Raw genomic sequence first — 5,527 nt, 5'->3', positions numbered from 1 at the left:
AAACAAGCCTCGGCTGACGCTGGCATCAACACCCCTACCTTCAGTAGTTTATGAAATAACACCTATTATTCACCTGTCACTTACCTTTGCTCAGACCCTATTCTGGATTCCTAGATGAACATGTACCCTGGACCCCTTTCCAATATAAACCCTTAGCTCCAAACGACAGACAGCAGGACTCATTCTCCCTAACTTACTGAGTCTCCCACTCTATCTGCTAGTCTCCACCCATCGGTTAACACTCTTCAATAAACTCTGTCTCCACTTGCTACAGTTCACGTTTGATTTCTTTCCTGCTCGAAGCCAAGGACCACCAATGGGACCCCTCTCTGGGCCCTCGGATCAGGCCTGCCTGCATTACTTGGAGCAAGTGTCCCCTACTGGAAGGTACAAAGGTAGCTTCTCTGCACTGACAGCTTGGCATATGTACCATGTGCCCTCAGTTTCTAAACTGTTTCTTTGCCTTGTCCCATTGGTCACTCCTGGCATGCCCTCCCTTGTCCCTTCCAACTGTCTTTTTTTAAAAAAAGGAAAATCAACTTTGAGATAAAATTTACATATAATGAAGTTCATCTACTTTGGGTGTAAAGTTTGAATTTTGGTAAATACATATAATCATATCTTCAACACCGTAATTGTGGTCTAGAATATTTGCATCACCTCAAAAAGTCTCCCTGTGCCACTCTACATACAGCAGACCTCCAACCCCACCCCTCCCCCAGGTGACCACTAATCTGCTTTGTCACTACAGTCCCAGCTGGCTTTTATACCCTCCTGTGTTTTCTGTGGTCCTACACTGTAGAATGGACTAATCGTGTTTATTTCCTGTAGTGGTAGGAAACGTCAAACGTCAAACTTTATAGAAATAAAAGGTTTTATTTGTGTAATTGCATTGTGTGAAATGGGGTAGAAGATTTTCTCCAAATCTGAAATATTTTTCATTCTCTGCCTTAAAATGCGGTCCACTTTGCAAATCCTGAGGCTACCACCTGGGTGAGAAAGGCAGTCTTCCTTCTGGGCAGCTCCAGCCACAGCCCTGCCAAGTCTGTGAGGTGTCACAGAGGGAGAGAAGCATACGTGTTTCATCACCAGCCGAGAAAGTGTCGTTTCAGTTGGGAGCCACATACGACAATACAGAAGGGCAATGCTGGGATAGCAGGCGCAGGGAGGGCACTTTGAAATACTATGCAAAGGATTTTCCTTGCAGGGGGATCTGAGGGTCCTGTAGCCCTCCATCCATTGATGCTTAGGCCTCCCCAGGCTCTGGTGGGAAGAGAAGAGCCCAACAGAGAATAAAGAAGTGGTTGTCTGGGTTCACAAAGAATGAGCACAGACACAGCCCTGAGAAGGGAGAGAAGATCAAGCTCTTCCAAAGCTGAGTTTTAATAAGTAGGGGTCAAGAAATTGCAGAGCTGGAGAACAAGTGAGTGGTTCCCGGCAGTTGGGGCTGATGGGGGGAAGGGGAGGAGTGGCCATAAAGGGCAGCACCAGGAAGGGACCATTCAATGTTTTCATGACATCTACACACATAATAAGAGACACAGAACTAGACAGGCACACCGTATCAGTGTCAGTGTCTTGGTTTCCATGTGACGCTATAGTTATGCAAAATGTAACCACTGGAGGACAGTGGGAGAAGGGGACAGGGTCTCTCTGTACTATCTTTGCCCTTCCTGTGAATCTATAATCATTTCAAGATTAAAAAATTAAAAAAAAAACAGTAGTGAACTAAGCTTGGGGTGTTGAACAGAGAGATCTTTATAATAAGCCACTGTATTGGGAAGAAGGATGAGATTCATGTGTTTCAGGCAAATGCAACCCCAGTGGGTAAAGAAGCTGGACAAGGTTGGCAAGAGGCGAGGGAGGCTGAGACTGCCTGGGTCCCAGAAAGGGGACCAGCATCCCTTCCTTCCAACTTTGCCAGTGCAGGGACTGGGCAAGATGGCGGGAACCCGGGTAGGTTGAGAAGGCTACATGCCTCTTAGGGAGACCTTGTATTCTACCTGGCACCAACACCCTGTCCCTTGATCATTGTGGTGGCCTTTCAGGGCAAAAGTCCGGAGGGAGGCTCATGGAGCCCCACACACCTTTGGGGAAACAGCCAATGTCACCTGAGCTCCAGAGGGTGTGGAAGAGCCCAATACGAGGGCAGTGGCTAGACTCAGGCTGAGAAGCCCTCGGACCACAAGTCACAAAGTGATAAGGACATGAGCAATGGACACCAGCTCCTCAATACCCAAAATAACAGGGCCTAACCCCTAATCAGCAGGAGCCAGCCTATAGTACCCAGCATTAGGCACTGTAAGCACCCAAGGCAACCCACACCTCTCCTGATGCAAGAGGAGAAAGAAAAAGGAGAATAATTTGATAGAATATTTACCCAAAAGAGATGAAGTTTAAAAAGTAACTGCCAGGGGTGCCTGGGTGGCTCAGTGGGTTAAAGCCTCTGCTTTTGGCTCAGGTCATGATCCCAGGGTCCTGGGATCGAGCCCCGCATCGGGCTCTCTGCTCAGCAGGGAGCCTGCTTCCCCCTCTCTCTGCCTGCCTCTCTGCCTACTTGTGATCTCTCTCTCTGTCAAATAAATAAATAAAATCTTTAAAAAATAAATAAATAAAAATAAAAATAAATAAAAAGTTAACTGCCACATTAAAAATGTTAAGCTTAAGGGTGCTCTTCTGAAGACAGAGTTGTCTCAGGATATAAGAGGAAAGTAGGACAGGTAGGGGATAGAGCAGGCGTCTCATTCACAGGACCAGCCTTCACACTAGGCCTGCTTGTGATTCTGGGGTACAGTCAGCTGGGCAGTCCCCTTCTCAGGGCTCCAGACCCTTCATACAATGGAAAATTCGCTTCTCAGAATTTTCAAAGTACTTCAGACATGTCCAAAGCCAATGCTAAGATGGTTCCCTCATACCTGGCTCTTTTCCAATGTTTCTCACATGACAGAAGGGTCCCATTATGTGTGTGTGCAGGGCAGAAGTCAGGGAAAAACCTTGACATCTCTACCGTTTACCCTTTACCCCCAACCCATCTCCCTCTCTCCGAATAGGCTGCCCCCAAGCCCCATGATCTTGCTTGGATTAATGACTCCTACAATAAACACAAATATTGAGTGTTATGTTGTACATCTGAAGCTAATATAACCTTATATTTCAATTATGCCTGAAAAAAGGCTCTTAATTTGTAACTACATATTTGTGATACTGTTTTCCTGCCTGACAAAAGTTATAATCATTCCTTGGTAGAAACTAATAGTCCATAATTAAATTTCCCTGCTGTCTCAAAACTGTCTTACTACAATTAGTTGTTGGAATCTGGATCTGAACAAGGTCCATATATTACATGTAGTTGTGACGTCTCTTGTTTGGGAAGGTCCTTACTCGTGTGTTTTGCTTTGTTTTGTTTTGTGAGAATGACAAGTTGCAGAAACCAAATCAGTTTTCTGTAGATGGTCCTACATCCTGAATTTGTCTTTTTGCTTCCTTCTGGAATCTTAAAACCAACAGTACTGGGAAAATTGGTATCCACATGCAAAAGAATGAAATTGGACCCTTACCTTACACCATATACAAAAACAGACTCAAAATGGATCAAAGTCCTAAAGTTATAAAATTCTTAGAAGAAAGCATAGAGGAAAACTTTGTAGCATTGGATTTGCAATAATGTCTTAGAAGGACAACAAAAGTAAAAGTAGATAAAGTGGACTATATAAAAATTTAAAACTTCAGTGTATCAAAGGACACAGACAAAAGAATCAAAAGGCAACCTATGGAATGGGAGGGATATTTGCAAACCATACGTCTAATAAAGGCTTACTATCCAGAATATATTAAAAATTCCTACAATTCAAAACAATAAAAATGATTTTTAAGAGGGACAAAGGACTTGAATAGACATTTCTCCAACGAAGATACACACATGGCCAAAAGCACATGAAAAGATGTTCAACATCGCTAATCATTAGGGAAATGCACTTCAAATGCACAATGAAATACTATCTCACACCCATTAGGATGGCTGCTGTAGAACAAAGAAAACAAAACAGCAGACACTAATAGGCGTTGACAATGACGTAGAGCAATTGGAAGGCTTGCACACTGCTGTGGGGGTGTGGAAGGGTGCAGTTTTGTTGTGGGAGACAGTATGGAGGTGCCTTGAAAAACAATTCCACTTCTGGATACCTACCCAAAAGGACTGGAAGCAGGATCTCAAAGAAATAATTGCATGTTCAAAGCAGCATTATTCACAATAGCTAACATGGGGAAGCAATTCAAGCATCCTTCGATAGCTGGATGGATAAGCAAAATGGGGTCTCTACAAACAATGGGTCTCCCTTAAGAAGGGAGGCAAGTCTGTCACGTGCTACAACATGGATGAACCCTGAGGACATTGCTCAGTGAGATATGCCAGTCACGAAAGGACACATACTGTAGGATTCCATTTATGTGAGGTACCGAAGTCAAATTCACCGAGATAGAGAGTAGGACGGTGGGTGCCCGAGACTGGGGGAGGGGAATGAGGAGTTAGTGTTTAACGGGGACAGAATTTGTTTGGGAAGTGAAGACGTTCTAGAGATGGATGTTGGTGATGAGTGCCCAACACTGAATGCTGCTGAAGCATACACTTAAAATGATTAAGATGATCAATTTTATGTTATATTTATTTCACTATAATTAAACATTTTTGGGAAAAAATGAAGAACAAGCTAGTAGATTTCCCCAAAACCATTCTGGATTCTTTGCTTGTAACCTACTACGTTTATATACTCTGTATTACACATGTAAACCTAAAAACATGCAAACTTGTTAAACTCTAGCAAATAAACCTTTTAATTAAAAAAATATATATCTATGCCAAACCAGTACCTTTCATCCTGAGTCTTCCAGAGAAGGACTGACTGACATAAATGTCCATACTGGCCACAGGCTCAATGTTCCTCTGTATTAGGTCATGGGACATGCAAGCCAGACTCCCAATATGTTTGGCCAAGTGACCTCTGAGCATGGTCATCTGGCCTGGAGGGACTATTGGTTACAGCTGTCCTGGGGTGGGACAGGCAGATAATGCTGAGATACAGGAGAACTGTGACCCCAAACTAATGGGGCAGTAGGATATGTAAATATTTGTGGGTCTGTTATGCTCAATACAATGCTAAGAGATTTCCAGATCTCTGAGTAATGGAAGACTGTAAAGAAAAATGCAACTAGCCAAAACTGGACTCAAAAACTAAAAGCCTTTGAGTAGACCATAGCATGACAAATCAAGTCTGAATAACAGTGCTCAAAAGCTCTGGGCCTAAATGGTTATACGAGCCAGGCTCTTTCCAACTTGGAAATAATAGCTGTATAGTAGCTACCCATATGAACATATTCTTTTTGTATTAACTTCTAGCTGGGGCTGGGGCTCCCAAATGTGGCTGATTCTCAAACAAGCAGTAGGAAACTTACTAGAAATACAAACTCTCCACCCCACCCCATCCCCACAGAATCAGAAATTCTGGGGCCAAGGCTCAGCACTCTGTATTGT

Source organism: Neovison vison, chromosome 6 (assembly GCF_020171115.1).
Source record: "Neovison vison isolate M4711 chromosome 6, ASM_NN_V1, whole genome shotgun sequence".
In the NCBI taxonomy this organism is placed as follows: Eukaryota; Metazoa; Chordata; class Mammalia; order Carnivora; family Mustelidae; genus Neogale; species Neogale vison.
This window is presented reverse-complemented; position numbering follows the sequence as displayed.